Below are 16,337 nucleotides of genomic sequence, written 5' to 3'. Positions count from 1 at the left end.
GCTGGTTTCCATTTGCACATCTCTGCAGTAGTGTGACAAGCTTCTTAGGCATTGTTGGCAGGGCTGAATGCTTTTTAATGGAGTTTTTTCCTTTTCCTATTGGTCAAATCTCTATTCCAAACAGAAGTTGTGCTACAGTGACTGATTTAATCTGCTGCTTAACCTTTTCCCTGCCATTGTAAAGCTTCCAGCGCTCAGGGAAGCTGATAGGACTTGACAGAGCATGCGCACCCCTGTCTGTCCTCTAGCTTTGATTGTGAGCATTTTACTATACTGACATCCCACATCCAGCCACTCACTAGCTTTGTTTGTTTTGGTACATTTCTTTCTTATGCCAGTCCTGTGGCTTCAACTTAAGGATTAGGCACTGATTCTGAGCTTTTTCTGCTCACAGCTAGCACTCTACTACTTGAGCCACAGCTCTACTTGTGGCTTTTTTGGTAGTTAATTGGAGATAGGAGTTGTATGTACTTACACAATGCTCAGATTACAGGCTCCTGAGTAGCTAGGATTACAGGCATGGGCCATCAACACCCAGCTGTCTTGGTGCATTTCAGAGTTGTGTAACATTCTGTCTAAATTTTCAGCGTGCATGCTGTTCATTTTTAATATTTTGTCATAAGATAACACTAGCAAACAATATAATATACAGGTATTTCTTACATGTGCATTTTCTGGTTTTTCAATATTAGTTTAGTTATGGGGAGAAGAGCCTGGTTAAATTTCCATACAAGTTTACGATGTTTTCCAATTAATCTTACCCTCCCTATCACTATTCCTGGCCGATATTTTGATACTTCTTTTAATACTTCAGATCACTTTTACTAGTCTGTATCTTTTATGTCTCTAGGTGAAATATTGGATTGAGTTCTAAAATTCTGTTAGAAAGGACATTGAGATTTGTGTGGATCTCTAATTTGTACTATATTTATTGTGAGTCCTAGGGCTTGAACTCAGGGCCTGAGCACTGTCCTTGGTTTTTTTTCAAGGCTAGAGCTCTACCACTTGAGCCACAACACCACTTCTGGCTTTTTCTGTGTATGTGGTACCAAGGAATCGAACCCAGGTCCTTGTGCATGCTAGGCAAGCACTACCAGTAGACCAAAATCCTGGCCCTGTACTTTATATTTTTGTGTAGCTATTTTCACAACATGAATTTTGCCAATCCTGTCTGTCTTCTGATGTCTTTTTTCAATTTCTTCAACATTTTATAGCTGTCATTATAGAGGTCTTTGACTAATACATAGATAATGGTTTTAAGGCTATTTGTGAACAGACTTGCTTTCCTGATTTCCTTCTCAACTTGGTCATAGTGACTTTGAGGTGCTGATTTTTGTATTTTGCTCTCTTTCTAAAAGAATGATCAGTTCTATGAAGTGTTCAGTCTAAAAGGTCTGTTAAAACAGGATCATATCCCCGGGCTGCAGTAACCTAGAAATCCTAGCTACTCAGGAGGCTGAGGTCTGAAGATCACTTTTCAAAGGCAGCTCATGCAGGAATGTCCCTGAGATTCATCTCCAATTAACCACCAGAAAAGTGGAAATGGCACTGTGGCTCAAAACAGTAGAACACTCGCCTCGGGCAAAAGAGTTTAGGGACAATGTCAGGCCCTGATGCCAAGCCTAGGACCACCACCAACAAAACAACCACAAAAATGGGATCATATTATTAGCAAATGAGGATAATTGGTTTCTTTTTCTCTTAGTTGAGTCTCTTTTATTTCTTTCTCCTACTTTACTGCTCTGGCTAGGAATTCTAGTACCACACTGAATAAGATCAGAGAGTGGCCAGCCTTGCCTCATCCCTGATTTTAGGGGAATTGTTTCCGTTTTCCCCCACTTAATAGCATGTTCCCCGTACATTTGTCATATAGAGGCTTTATTAAGTCAGGGTATTTCTAGTCCTTGCTTTTTCAGAGCTTTTATCATAAAAAGATGTTGAAATTTGTCAACAGATTTTTCTGCATCAATTGAGATGATCATGAGATTTTTATTCTTGGTCCAGTTTTTGTGGCATTAGCTAAGTTTGGACTAAAGAACAACTTCAATCCACACTCCTATCAAGCAACATTACTGTGGCTTCAAAAAGCCCCTCTGCTCCTTGCCAGGCTGCCTCTCCCCTTCTTGCCCCAGGACTGACCTCCATTCTGAGATTTTTTTTTTCCTTTCTTTGTTTTGCCCTGCCATAAATTAGCTTTGCCTGTTTCTGAACTTGATGTGAATAGTATCATACAGTGTACATCATTTGTGTCTGGTTTCTTGTGATCAACATATGCTTCTACGATCCCTGTTATAATTGTCTGTAATCAATCTATTATCTTACTGATGGATATCTGAACTTTTCTGTATTGGGGGCATTCTCCCACACTGTACACAGGGCTTTTAGTAAACACATGTTTTTATTTTGCTGAATGTCTGTGCTTGCAGAGCTTATATATATAAAAAAAAAAACTTGTCCTCTCAGAGGCAGATATGTCCATCTTACTTACCTTTCTGTATTTTGTGTCTTATTTAGGACAACTTTACTAGGCCATAATTCAAAATATACTTGTTCATGTAGTCTGACAGTGTGGGGCTTCTCTCCTTCAGCTCAATGCACCTGGGGTTTGTATTTGAATGACACACAGTTTGAATCTGTCACCACCCTCTTGGAAGCCAGCCCTGTCATCTTCCTCCTTTACTCAGAAATGACCTGTAACCAGACACTGAATCCTACCACAGACATTTCCCAACCTCTCTCTTTCCCACTGAGCTTTTTGTTTTATCTACAGCGCTTTAATTACTAGTTTTAGGATATGCTTTCAAGTTCTTGCCTTTATTTTGTAGCATTGCCAGTGTTAGCCCACATTTTCTCTTTCACATGTATTGAGGACTCACTGAAGCTTCTCCAGAGTTTCTTTGGGGTCTTGCTTGGAATTATAACTACACACTAATGTAGGGAGAAAATTTCCTCATTGTGTTTTCCAAGGCATGCAATATCTCTATCCATGCTCTAGTTCTGGTTTAGTGGACTTGCAGTGCATGTGTGTGTGTGTGTGTGTGTGTGGCTTTTTTTGTTTTGTTTTCTAAAAGCTGCACATATCTGAGCTTCCTGCCAAAGAATATCTAGCATGGCCATCCTAGAATCCATCACTGCCCCTACAGGTGCCATTGGCATGCCATCCTCCCAATGTTCCTTCCACTTTGGCAATCCCAGCTTCCTCTGGAACAGCCGAGGGCAGTCCTGGGCCAATGGAAGCTCTTCCCAGCCCTTTGCACCGGAACAGCATGGCAAGGCGGGCACATTTGGAAGCAGCCTTCGTAAGGCCCCATGAGTATGGGGGTACTTGATCATGGTGCTTAACACCCATCACTGAGACTGGGTGTTTAGACCTGAGGCCCAAAGTCCAGGAGTCCTAGGTTTCATCTGCTCAGTCATATTCCAAATAAAAGAATAAAAGAGTCATGGCAAAGGGCAAAGGAAAGAGACCATTACAGCATATCTTTAAGCATTTGGGGGAGGTACAGATGTTGGTTTCAGGTTAAATAAGAATTAGAGCTAGGGACTGAGAAAGGTATGCTTTGTTAAAATGATCTCAAGGCACAGGCATAGTCTGGTTGACCATTAGCTCAGTCTCTGTCCCAGGAGGAGATCTGGAGAATTGTTAGTACTTTATTAGTAGACCAGAACAGGAGTAAAATGGTCTCTTGAGTTCTGGACTGTTTGCTTTAAGATAATAGGAGGCATTGCTTGCTTGAGGGGCCATTTGCTTTCCACTCAAGATGGCTATCAGTGAATCTGGTCTTTCTTGGTGATTGCAGCAGTGAGTAGGTCAGATCCAAGGGGGAAGGATGGAGTTAATTCACAGGACCCTGCAAAAACATCCTCTCAATTGCCTCTGACAACACCAGCAGCTGCTGCCTCTTTTGTCCATGAGCCCTGTGCCTGCCCTTCCAGAAAGTTCTCTGGCTTCTGTCGCTGGCAGCTGAAATGCTGACTCAGTCCTACCTGTCAGAAGGATTGAATAAAAAGACTGCAGGAAGTCTTCTGTGAGTAGTATGAATTCTGGAGACACAGGGCCACTGGCTGGTGGTAAAAATTCCCTGCTGAGTGCACTCAGAAAGGATGTGTTACACATGTTAAATAGCAGCACAAAATACGGGTGTCTGATCTCTTCCCGTCCTGTCTGCTACTTGGGCGTCTTCCAGCAAGCTCTGAGCTGTCTCTCAGTCCTTCAAAGAGTTTGTTAGAGTGTCCTAGGCCCTTCTTTGGGCATGTAGTCACTTTATCTCACATACTCCTCCTGGGAAGGCAACACAGATAACTTCTTGGCCTCAACTCATTAAAACAAATTGGGAATAATTAGCTTATATCTAGTGGCTAAACAAGATCAAACCTGACCGTAAGTGCAGGGGGTTCAGGCCTATTATCCAAGTACTCAGGAGGCTGAGATCTGATGACCATGGCTGGAAAACAGCTTGGGCAGACAATTCCCCAAGACTCTTATCTCCCATGAGCCAGCAAATTACTGAAAGTGAAATGATGGCTCAAGCTGTAGTTTTGAAGAAGCCAAGCAAGAAACCCTGCCCTGGTACATACACACACACACACACACACACACACACACACACACACACACAGAACTTTAAATCTGGGACATACTGTGGAGGCAGAGTGCCGTCAGATCTCCCCACCAGGGAACAGAAGAGCCACAGTAAGATTTTGTGATGGAATTTCCAGAAAGAGAGCTGCTTCTCTCTTTGGGCCTGGAATGCTCTGAGAGTCTCACCCTCTCCCTCCGTCTCTCTGAACCTCCTGGAATGGTACTGGACACAGCTATGAGGCCCATCTCAGCTCATTTTCAGCCCTTTGGAACAGCCACCACTATCATCTCAGATAGGGACACTGAGTGGCAGGGAGTTTATGTCACCTGGCCAGTGTCACCATACGTAGGAATGACAGAACCTGGATGTAAGTGGAGGCAGTATGGCTCTTCCTGAGCATTTGTGTCTGGCACCTCCTCTCAGGGCCAGGCACAGGTGGGAGGAGGAGGCAGAGCTGACTGGTACCCCTCAGGTACCCTGACCTCAGAACAGTTCCAAGCATTCTAGAGATTTTTGACTCTCTGTCTTGGTCTAAACTGACCTGGAGGGAAATACGTCTGTAGGTTAAGGTCTCAATCACCTCCAGGGCTTCATTTTTACCAATGGCTCACCTCAGTCCTGTACTTCCTGTCTGCTCATACACTTCTTACCTAGTGCTACATTTCCTGCTAGTCCAGTACCTCTTGGCAAGGCCTGTACTTCCTGTCTAGAATCATACTTCCTGTCTAGCCTTACATTTCCTGTGAATTCTCTTAATGTAGTCTGAATTTTTTCCTATTAGCCTGCCAGTTGTGCTAACAGTTCTGTCTGGCAGAAGATGCCGTCCTCACCTCAGCTTGCTGCCTGAATCACTCTCCTCATTGGAGAAGAATGATTTCTCAATTATTTGTTCACATGCAATGTCATTTTAATGGGTCACTCTGGTGCCAGGGTGATAGAGCAAGGGTTCAGAAGACTCAGGAATGTCTTCGTATCCCCCAGGAAACAAGCCCACCTACTGGAATCACATGTGGTCCTTGAAATCTTTTCTCCCCAGGCCTGGAAGGAGGAGATGTTTTGAAGCCAGAACCTTTCAGCATCCAACATCCCTTCATATCTCCCAGGCAGGCCTGAGCACTGCGGCCATGTCCAAACTAGGCACAAATATTCCTTTTGCTTGGCTTCTGCTAGTACACATCTGTGAGATTTGGAGTCCAGGGCCTTGTGTCCCTCACATACCACATTCAGCTGTGTAGATGCCAGCAGGCAGGCAGGCAGGCAGGCAGGCAGGCAGGCAGGCCTCACCCAGTAGCTTCTTTTGGAGAATGAGGATTGTCCTAATTTTCTCTTTAAAAATAAATACTTAGGTACTGGTGCCAGTAGCTCACACCTATAATCCTAGCTACTCAAGAGGCTGAGATCATGCCTTGAAGCCAGCAGTGTCAGAAATCTGTGAAACTCTTATTTCACCCAAAGGCCAGAAGTAGAGCTGTGGCTCAAGTGGTAGAGCAACAGCCTTGAGTGGAAAAAGCTAAAGGACAGCACTAAGGTGTTTAAGTCCTGGTATTGTCACATTCCCCCTGACCTCCCATGCACACTGCATTGAGGGACAGGTGTACACAGTTGACAGCAGGCCTTACTGGATGAACTATATGCATGACCTAACTGCAACAGTTCATCCCTACAGGAAAGGCAGAAAGAACCCTTCCAGTTGAAGTGAGAGCAGCCTATCCTGCCTGCATTAGACTCTTCCTCTGACGTCCAGGTTTGCCACTGCTTTGAGGCACCAAGTCAGGAGCCCTGTGGAAAGAAGCTGAAGGTTCTAGACTCTGAGTTCTCATGGGTACACGGTCCAGACATCCCCCTCCCCACATACACACCTCGCACAAGGTCCTTCTAAAGGAAGAGGCTCCATCTCTGTTCCTGAAGTGAGTTGCAAGTTCCTTGTGGTATTGAACCATGACCTCGTGTCAAGATGGTCCTTTTTCCTGCTGAGAAGTTTCATGCACCCAGCCCTGGATGTCAAAGATCTGACATGTTCCCTTTATAAGTAAATCAAGCTGGGTGCCAGTGGCTCACACTTGTAATCCTAGCTACTAAGGAAGCTGAGATCTGAGGACTGTGGTTTGAAGACAGCCTGGGCAGGAAAGTTTTGTGAGACTCTTGTCTCCAACTTAACTACCAAAAAGCTGTCAGCGAACTCAAGTAGTAGAGCTGTGGCTCAAGTAGTAGGTGTTAGCCTTGAATGAAAAAGCTCAGGGACAATATCCAAGCCCTAAGTTCAACCCCAGGTCAGGTACAAAAAGTCAATTCGGTTACATTACAATGTAGAGTAAAGCAAAGCTTCTTTGTCTCCGGAATGGCACTTGAAAGGCTTTCTAGGAGGAACTGTCCTTCTACCAACTCCAATCAAATATCTACAGCACTGAGGAATAATGTCTCCAATGCAATAGCCTGAAAGACTTGCATTTATTTACTTATGTGTCTGTTATCTACTGGGCCCAGGTTATGCCAAGTGCTCAGGACATGGTAAAAACAAGGTCCCTGCACTCAAAGGGTGGAACTTCTGGAGGGGGAGGGGCCTAAGGTAATCAACATGTATACAACAGAACAAGACAAGAAGAGGTACAGAAAACAAGGAGAATGCTACATGGGACCCCAAAACAAATGGATTCTCCTTCCAGAACTCAGAATGAGCAAGGAACAGCTAGGAAAAAAAAGGTCTAAACACAAGGATCAGACACATGGCCACATCCTTTAGTGGCTAGGTACCAGGTAGGAAGCCTAGAAGAGCTGGGCGTGAGGAACAGGCCAGCTGCAAGCCAAGTGCATGTGTTCAAGAGATGAAGCTGTTTCAGATACCCAGAATGGGAGAGGCCTCTTGTTATAGAAGCAACAGTGTCTGACAGAAATTATCTTAGCAAGATCTCCCTGATTTCATGAAGGGAACATGACTGAAAGCCTTACATGATTTAGGATTTTTTGTGTGCATATATGTAGTTCCTGGGCTTGAACTTAGGGCCTAGGTACTGTCCTTGAGCTATTTTGCTCTACTACTTGAGCAAAAGGTCCACTGTGTGTGTGTGTGTGTGTGTGTGTGTGTGTGTGTGTCTGTCTGTCTGTCTGTCTGTCTGTCTGTCTGTCTGTGTCTGTGTCTGTGTCTGTGTGTGTGTCTGTGTCTGTCTGTCTGTGTGTGTGTGTGTGTGTGTGTGTGTGTCTGTCTGTCTGTCTGTCTGTCTGTCTGTCTGTGTCTGTGTCTGTGTGTGTGTGTCTCATGGACTTTCCTGCCTGGGATGGCTTTGAACCAGACTTCAGCCTCTTGAGTAGGTATGAGTACAGGTGTGAGCCACCAGCCCTCAGCTTAGGATTTCCTTTGCTATAGAGGGCACTTTAGGACAAGTTGTCACAATCTGACTGAAGTGTGGAGACATAATTATATTGATTTTTATCACTGAACTGCGGTTATTGTAGTTGACATTGTTACTTAATTTTCATGTGTTGAGCTGAGGCTGGTGGCTCACACCTATAATCCTAGCTACTCAGGAGGCTGAGATTTGAGGAATCTCATCTCCAATTAATTAGTATAAAGTGGAGATGTTGCCCAAGAAGAAGCGAGACCTGAGTTGGCACACTGGGTCTGTGTCACATTGTGATGCCCCCTGCCATGCTATGATGCAACAGAAAGGCCCTGACCTGCACCAGGCTCTTGGATTTCTCAGTAGTAGCATGAGCCAAATAAGCTCCTATTCTTTATAAACTTTCCAGTGTCTGACATTTTGTTATAGTAACACAAATCAGACCTCTGAGATAAGTGTGTAAGAGGATGTCTTTATTTTTAGGAGAAGTACACTGGAGTGTTCAGGAATGAGAGTTACCATGTCAACAAGTGACTTTTGAAGAATCAGAAAACCATATGTGCTTCCACATGTTTCTCTTGGTGACAGGCAGGGGACTTGGTGGCAGTGAAGGGAAAGGATCAAGGAAATGTGGCCAAATGGTCACACTGAGGACTGGGGCTAAAGGCTATCAGAAAATGAGCTACACTATTCTGTAACTTGTTTTTCTCAAGTCTGAAATTATATCAGAATAAAAGTTTTTCAAAGAATAGCTAAGAGCCCTGTGGCCCTGCTCAGAGTCACCACAGGGAAGAAAATTAGCGAAGAGTCCCCAGAAGGCTTGGGATGAGAGAGGAACTGGAAGAAGGGGTGCCAAGAATTGCCAATGTGGAGAGTCAAATAGAATTGCAGGGTGGAGGCTTATGGCACCACATGGAAGAACTTCCCGCGGGCACACACTCACTCAGCTTATGGTTGGAAACACAATGTTACTGATTCACTTCAGGAGAAAAGAAGAGCGGGGGTATGAGGATCTGGACATTTCTGTCATGAAACACTCTCCTAACATAGCCTGGAGGAAAACAGCCTCGATTTGGGGTGATGGTGGGCCCAAGAGCATCCAGGAGGCCAGTATGGGGGCCTCCTCCTAGCCAGACTCTGCTTTGGAGTACATTGGATTTCCAGGGGCTATTCTAACATACCCACAGTAGAGCCCGTTTCTGTATATCTCCAGTGGGTTCCCGTAGAGATCGAAGCCCTCCTCCCCCAGTCTTCCCAGTGACTCCAAGGCCTGGCCAGACCCTGGTCACAGTTTCCTCCGAGCTCCCAACGTGGGGCTCCAGCAGCCTGGTTAGATCAAATGCTTCTCCCCCTGGAGAACGTGCCAAAGGGCAGGTGCTTTCCATGCGTATAGTAGTTACAAAATGTTCAATTCTCATCTCGACTTCCCTCTGCCAATTTGCCCTGGCACAGGCTTCCCAGCTTCGTGCCAGATTCGGGGTGAGCGGGGGAGACTGGGGTGAGCTGCCGGGCCAAGGCCACAACCGGGTGCAGGCGCAGCAGCCTTGGGAGCAGTGTGCCCGGGAGAGCCCGTCAGCAGGTGAGTCAGAGCTTGCTGTTTACACACCTAAATGGCTGGGTGAGGTCAGGGAGGAGACTGGCCACTGGGTAGGCTCAGGGAAAGGAGGGGAGAGGAGGGAAGGAAAGGGGAGGGGAAGAAAAAGGCTCAAGTATAGGGCACCATTTACTTGCACTGGGCCTCTCACCTCTGCCAGGTGTGGTCGTGGTCCTTTCAGAACTGGGTCAGAGAGCACAGAGGACGCGCAGGCTCTGAGAGATCTTTGCTTTCAGAGCTGAGTGCTTAGAAGGGGAGCGTGTGGCTGAGAGTAGGGGAGCTGCGTTCCCAGTTGGAGATCAACGTCAAGAATGGGGGAACTTAAATACGCCCATCTACTCCAGCCTACCCTGAAGTGACCTGGAGAGGCCTCACCCCAGGCCAGCCTTCCCAGAAGGGTGGAGCTCAGGGTGGAGCTCAGGCTGTTCCCTGGTTCCTGGTTACTCAGCCTTGACCTGAGCCACCAAGCTCTGTGTGTGTGTGTGTGTGTGTGTGTGTGTCCTCCTGCTGGCTTTCAGGTAGATATGTATGTTCCATTTTCTCCCCTCCCCCCCACATCAGGAGATCTTCCTAATTATATTTGAAATTGTACCTGTCCTTTGTACTGCAGGTTATCCAGGGTCGCTCTGACTCCGTGGAATGTAAAGGTGCCAGGCATTTAGGCTTTGAGCTCAGAAGTTGAATGGCTGAGAGGCAATGCCATATCTGATGGTGGCAAATCCTCTCTGAGGATCCTATCTGCACTCTGTACTTGACTTCCACAGTCGGCAGATTGTGTGTGTGTGTGTGTGTGTGTGTGTGTGTGTGAACTGGAGCTTGAACTCAGGGCTTGATCACTGTCCTTTCTTTGTGCTTCAGACTGGCACTCTACTATGTAAGTGCTCTACTTCCAGCTTTTTGGTGTTTCATGGATAAGAATCTCACAGACTTTCCTGCCCAGGCTGGCTTTGAACCTCAATCCTCAGATCTCAGCCTCCTGGGTAGCTGGGATTATAGGCGTGAGCCACCGGTGGTCAGACACGATAGGCAATTTTTGCCACTTTCAAAAGAGCTGGGGAGAACACAGACTATTCAAATGATACCCTGTTGTTGTTTTTGTTGTTGTTGTTTTTTGTAAGAGGCAGCTCCAGTCTTTGGTAAAATGGTTGCCCTTTTTAGAGACCCTCTGTGTGATCACACACCTATCTGTCTGGGTCCCAGGACTACTTTTCAGCCTGCTGCCTGGAGGCATATGGGCTCTGCCTGGCTCACATGAATAAATCCCTAGGTGGCTGTCTCCTCTCTGCCTCTTCCACACAGAGGCCCGTGCATTTTGGACAGTGAGGCTGTCATCTAAACTTAGAGCCTAGTATGAAACAGCAGTCTTCATTAGCCATCAGATGAGACCTAGGGAGATACATCTCAAGAGTCTGAGATACCAGGTTGCATCCACAATAGTTCATGAGTCCCACCGGAGGTTCCACAGACTGGCTTCTAATGTAGCCATCTTCCCTTCCCCTAGCGTGCTCAGGACTTTTTCAGCAGCTGCTGACCTCTGCTTGCTGTGCCCTTCCTGAGCTGAATAGACACTGGGCATTGCACCCACTCTGGGAGCCCCAGCTCTGGCATGCTTGGAGTGGTCCAAGGGCAGACCTCCTGCCCTCCTGGAGGAGAGGGGATTATAGAGGTTGGCAAGACTAGAGGACATGTGGTATGCACAGCCCAGCACCTGCACATAGTAGGTACTCAGGGAACACTGGAAGAGGATGTGGCTGTGGCTACAGGAAAGAGCAATGAAGAGAGAACTGCACTGCATGGGAATGAGAACAAGCTTCCAGATCTAGGCTAGCTTCCTCCCTGGGCTCTGGACCTGTGGGGCCTGCCAGAGTTTCTCCGGGCTTAAACTACTTGCCCTCCAGAAGGCCAGGGCTGTCCTGGGGCCCTGGTCTTCTGTCTGATGGTGTTGTGGACGCGGCCTCTGGGAGCTTCTTCTCAGAGAATCCAAGTGACTGCTAAGGTCACAGCCTTATTGTTTACACCTAGGTCTAACATGAGTCTGACCTGCCGCCTGGCAGCGCCCTGAAAGTTTAAACAGACAGAAAGATCGACAGACAAACAGTCTGATCAACTGACCAACAGACAGACAGACAGACAGCCTGAAGTGCACAGGGAGCTCAACACCATATTTAACCAGTGTGATGATTATTTATGGGCCAAGCAGAGGAAGGGGGAGGACCGGGACTGAAGGACTCTTGATACCAGACATGCCAAGTGATGAGACAGGAACCTAGATGGACCCTGAAAGTCCCCTCTCCTAACCCTGTCCACACCTGGGAAGATGTAAAACCCCTGGGACTTTTGGCCTGGTGAATGAGTCACTTACATATTCAACACCGATAAACAATACCACTCACCACTAACCAGGAAAAGCTACCTTCACTACGATAAAATGGGACAAAGGTTACCTTTTTTGGACATTACTTTCTGGGGGTTCTTAGGGTGTTAGTTAGAGTAAGGATACAGTAGGAAATGGTCACATCCATAAGATTAAGAACAGCCTTGTTTTGGATCATTTATGGTTTGGTATTTTTTTTTTTGTCTGACTCTGAACTCTGAAGAACAGAAGGACTATATGAAGAAAATGGTTTCTTTTTCAGAAACATCAAATAAAAACTCCAGGTTCAGAAAGACAGTTCTTTACTGGTGTTCCCAGATGTCAAGATCCTTCTGTTTCATGTTTCTTATGACTAAAAGATACTTTTCTGATCTCCTGCTGATAAGTATCCAAAATGGAGCTGAGTGTTGGCCAGCTGAGTCCTAAATGTGGATTCTTCTTGCCTGGTGCTCCCTTTGAAGTGGTCTGATGTCCATGTTTAGTCATCAGAGGACAATGAGCTCCAAGGAGGGCCGTCTTACCTCCTACCTCCTACCTCCCACATCTGGGCCTGGCCAATGTGGAACCTGGGTAGGCCTGGCCAGAGGTGAGGCCAGCTTCTAGAAGGGAGCCTCTTCTCACTGACATTCTCACAACAAACCACATAGAGGGCAGGGGACACTCCTCCACTCAGCTGACATTATCCCCTGTGATGATGGCAGCCATGCAGGCATTTGTCTTCGTTTCATGCATATGTATATTTCTGTGCTAGACATTGATGTAAGGATGCATAGAAGAAAGTAGCAACCAACAGCACAATGCCACACTTGCATGCTCGAAGGTTTCTCATATGTATAAACGGCAGTGCAGTGGAGATTGAGGAATACTCAATTTCTATTAGTCACCTTGTTTAACAATGCCCAGGTCCATCACCCAGATAGATTTCTATTATTTGGTAGTTAAAATTACGGAAGTCCACCAGGCACCAGTGGCTCATGCATGTAATCATAGCTACTCTGAATGTGGAGATCGAGAGAATCCTATTTCAAAGACAGCCTGAATAGAAAAGTCTGTGACACTGTATCCCTAAGTAACCAGCAAAAAAGCAAAAGAAACTAAGCTGGAGGTGTGGCTCAAATGATGGAATGCCAGCCATGAAGATAAGGCCCTGAGCTCTATCTCCTGGACCAGAACAAAAACAAAACAAAATAAATCCACTCTTCCCACTCCTCTTCAATATAGTTCTAGAATTCCTAGCCAGAGCAATAAGACAAGAAAAAAAAATAAAAGATGCATGTAGGAAAAGAAGAAGTCAAATTACCCCTATGTGTAGATAATATGACCTTCTATCTAAAGGACCCCAAAGATTCCATCCCCAAGCTTTTAGATATGATCAATAACTTTGGAAAAGTAACAAAATTAAACCCCAAACTCAGTAGCCTGTCTGTATACAACAATGTATAAGCAGAGAGGGAAATCAGGAAAACTACTCCAATTTAAATAGCCTCAAAAAATGAAAATAAAAATATCTAGCAATAAGCCTAACCAAGGAGGTCAGGCTTTTATAACAAAAACTAAGTTTGAAGGAAATCAAAGATGACATCAGGAAATGGGAAGATCTTCCATGGACAGGTAGAAATAATATTGTGAAAATGGCCATATTGCCAAAAATGATGTATGACTATAATACAATTCTCATCAAAATCTCAATGAAGTTCTTTACCAAGGTAGACAAAACAATAAAAAATGTATATGGAACAACAGAAGACCTTGAATAGCCAAAGCAATTCCAGGCCAAAACAGCAATACTGGTAGTATTATAGTCCCAGACCTCAAGTTCTGCTACAGAGCAATAATAATAAAAATGGCTTGGTATTGGCAAAAAAAAAAAATAGACCTGAAAAATCAAGGGAACTGACTAGAAGACCTAGATATATACCACATACTTACAGTTTATCTGATATTTGGTAAGGGGGCCAAAGATATACAGTGGAAAAAAGATAGCCTCTTCAAAAATGAGTGCTGGGACATATGCAGAAAATGAAAAATGAATCCTGGTTTGTCACTGTGGGCTAATATCAACTCAAAGTGAGTAAAAGACCTCAACACCAGACCTGACACTTTGAAATTACTGCAAGAGGGAGTAGGAGAAACTAGAACTTATAGGCATAGGCAGAAAATTTTTGACAAGAGTACCAGGGGCACAGCAGATAGAGTTGACAAATGGGATTATATCAAAATTTAAAAAGTTTCTGAACCAGGCATTGGTGGCTCATGCATGCAATCTTAGCTACTCAGGAGACTGAGATCTGAGGATGATGGTTCAAAGCCAGCCCAAGCATGGAAGTCTGTGAGACTTTTATCTCCAATTAAATACAAGAAAACTGGAAGTGGCCCTGTGGCTCAACATGGTATGGTGGTAGCCTTGAGCTGAAAAGTTCAGGGACAATGCCCAGGCTCAGAGTTCAAGACCCATGACTGACTGAAAAGACAGCCAATAGACTGGGAGGAGAGCTTTATCAGCAATACATCTGACAAAGGCCTAATATCCAAAATATACAGGGAGCTCAAGAAAGTAACCCTTTCCACACCTAATAAACCAGTCACTAAATGGCAAAGGAGCTAAGAGGCGACTTCTCAGAAGAAGAGGTAGAAATGGCAAAGAAACACATGAAGACATACTCAGCATCCCTGAGCATAAAGGGAATGCAAATCAAAGCAACTCTGAGCTTCCATCTCACCCAAACAAATGAGACTGGCCTACATTATGAATTCGAACAATAACAAATGTGGTGGGAATCTGGGGGAGAAGGACTCCTGTTGAACTACTGGCAGGATTGTAAACTACTATAACCACTCTGCATAGTAGTCTGGAGGGTCCTTAAAAAATCTAGATATAAATGTTTTCTATGATCCAGCCATAATACTTAGTCAGGACACCATAAAGACACTTGCACATCCATATTCATTGATGCACTATTCACAATAGCCAGGCTATGCAAACAGCCCAGATGCCCTACAATAGATGAGTGGATTCAAACATGTGGTATTAGAAATAATATTACATGATTTGCAGGGAAATGGATGGACCTAGAACAAATCATGTTGAATGAGATAAGCCAAGTTCAGAGACACAAATGGAGCATGTTTTCGCTCCTACGTGGAATGGGGATATGATAAATTGTACAAGACTCCAGGTATCCAGGCACAAGGAGGATATTCTTAAGGGAGGAATAATGTGTATCTGCCTCTGGTTATAATAATATTTATCAAAATGAACTCCAGGAAATGGAAACAAGTTTTTTCTTTGTTGTCTTTGTTTCATTTTCCCTTTTGACATTTTGTTTGCTTATCTATGCTTGGGAGGATAAAGGGGGCGCAGAAATGGAGAGACAAAGGATGAACAAATACAGCCCCTGACATTCCGTAGATACTATGTTGCAAATGAACTATACAATTGTGAGTGGAGGGGGGAGGGAAAAACTGGGAGAGAGTGAGGGAGAGAGTAACTGTTACACCTGTGTACTTCATCTTCGAAATAAAAAGAAATGTTTAAAACAACAAGGGGGGCCGGGAGTTTGGCCTAGTGGTAGAGTGCTTGCCTAGCATATGCACAAAGACCCAGGTTTGATTCCCCGGTACCACATACATGGAAAAAAGCCGGAAGTGGTGCTGAGGCTCAAGTGGTAGAGCTCTAGCCTTGAGAAAGTCCAAGGACAGTGCTCAGGCCCTGAGCTCAAGCCCAGGACTGGCAAAAAAAACAAAAAAAACAAAAAAAAAAAACACATAAAACAAGCAACAACAAAAACCTCAGAAATGTATCCATTCACATTCTAGAGACTAGAATCCCAAGTCCAGGTGTTGGCGGTAAGGCCGGGTTTCCTCTAAACTCTCATAAAATCTTCTTGGCCTCTTTCATCTTCTGGTGGCTCTAGACATTACTTGGTTTGTGGCTGCTTCTATTTCATCTGACCTTCTCTTTTGTGTATTGTATGTTCATGAATTCTCCTCTTCTGTTCTTGTTGTTGTCATTGTTTTTAGTAAGGACGCTTGTCACTTAGATAATTCAAGATAATTCTCAGCTCAAGACTTTTTTTTTTTTTTTTGGCTAATTGTGGGGCTTGAACTCAGGGCCTGAGCAGTGTCCTTGGACTTTCTCAATGCTAGAGCTCTACCACTTGAGCCTCAGCACCACTTCCAGCTTTTTCTATGTATGTGGTACTGAGGAATGGAACTTGGGTCTTTGTGCATGCCAGGCAAGCGCTCTACCACTAGGCCAAACTCCCAGCCCTCAGCTCAAGACTTTTGACTTTATTACATCATGGGAACCTTTTCATAAGGAGAGTCACCTTACACATCTACAGTGTTGGCACATGACCCACCTTTGGGGGACCATGCACCTCACTCACCCCAAGGATTTTTGTTTAACCCTATGAACACTGATACCTCCTTTTGTGTTCACAGCAGCTTTG

This window comes from Megascapheus bottae, chromosome 7 (genome assembly GCF_031878675.1).
Source record: "Megascapheus bottae isolate mThoBot1 chromosome 7, mThoBot2.hap1, whole genome shotgun sequence".
In the NCBI taxonomy this organism is placed as follows: Eukaryota; Metazoa; Chordata; class Mammalia; order Rodentia; family Geomyidae; genus Megascapheus; species Megascapheus bottae.
Note: the sequence above shows the minus strand (reverse complement) of the source record.